Consider the following 1,643-nt stretch of genomic DNA (forward strand, 5'->3'; position numbering starts at 1 on the left):
CATTATTTAAGCCTGAGAAATTTTTAAACAATGAATTTAACCCTGGAATTGCCAAAAAAGGTGCAAAGCACAATAGTCAGAAAAAATTATTTCCAAAGACCCCGTCACAGCACGACCGGTATCTTGACCAAACAACGTCGTGTTGACAGTACTACTGTATTAATAGTGTGATTTGCAAAATGGCTTTCTACGTGATTTTCAACTCGCAGTGTGGTGGGCAATCAAGGAGCGATCATTTGAGCAGCATAGAAGCAGCCACGACAACGTCGTAGGAGTTATATCGATAATCGCGTGGATAGAGTAAACATGGCATCATCCATCACCTCTGAGCCTCCCACGTCCGCAACATGTCGCCACCTGGCAATGCAATGCCTTTCATTATCACTTGGTCTGATCCGCTTTTTGAAATAAGCCTCGATTTCCCAAGCCCGAAAGCCCGTGCTCTGCCCACCTTATAGCCCCCTAAGCTCGATGGTCGGCAAGTCTCTTCACATCGTGTCTCGTGTATTTTCCATCGCTCGTCCACCCAATCAACGTGTGCTGTAACGTCGCATAGCATTTAAAGTATCCGGTATAATTTCGGATAAATGTGCCTTATCCGGGAAATTTGGCATCCATATTTACCGTGGACAGTGTCGCAAGATTCGTAGCATGAGGAAAAATAATGTACTTAGTACGTAGTATAAAAGTACTAACATATAAATTCCCAGATAATATATGAATTATCCGCATTATCGAATAGTATTATGGCGCACGTCAACTATAACCCCAATTCAGATATAGGAGGTTTTACTAAAAAACATTTTCACATTGTAATTAAACCTAAAAGATGACCACGTTAAATCTCAGCTTTGTGCGTTTTATTTCTGCCAAGGTAGGTAGGTTCAAGTGTATCTGCGTACAGATACTAACGAGTACACGAATTAACATCAAGGTAACCCTGTAAAACCACCTTCACTGTCAATCATCACATTAACCTAACAACGCATCCAACTGTTATTCAAATTACTTTTGATCTTATTTAAGCCTGAGAGATTTTTCAACAATGAACTTAACCCTGGAATTGTCAAAAAAGGCGCAAAGCATCAGGGGTACTCATTCTTGAAGGATTACATTTTGGCCAATAAGAGGTATTCCGACATTTCTATTTGCTTACAATAGCGCCGATGGCAATGTCGATTGTACCGTTGTTGGCTGCTAATTGTGTTAGCGACATTGTCCAGTTATGTATCACTAGATCACAGTAGCAGACAACGAAAGCGACCCCAGAGAATTTTTCATTGATTTACCGCCATCGAGCACGTCAACGACTGAGGTGTTCGATGGCGGTACGCTTGCACACGGGTGGTCAGCGGTGCACCAAGCAGATACTTCTACGACAGCTGTGCCACCATTGACGTGGACGCTCGTTTCAATGCAGCGTACTACCATGGCCTGCACCTAAGCTTATGATTTCGCAGCACCTGACCATCGGTGCAAACGTTGTTTACTTCAAAGTACTATTGGATTTCGTTTTGTTGGATAGACCTTCGAAGTCCCTCCAAATCGTGCGATTTTGCCCAGAATTTGAAGTCTCTTTATCTTAAAGGGACAATTTGGAGGTGCAGTGGAGATGGACTACTGTAGTACTTCAAAGTATATTA

This window comes from Aphanomyces astaci (genome assembly GCF_000520075.1).
Source record: "Aphanomyces astaci strain APO3 unplaced genomic scaffold supercont1.42, whole genome shotgun sequence".
NCBI lineage: Eukaryota > Oomycota > Saprolegniomycetes > Saprolegniales > Verrucalvaceae > Aphanomyces > Aphanomyces astaci.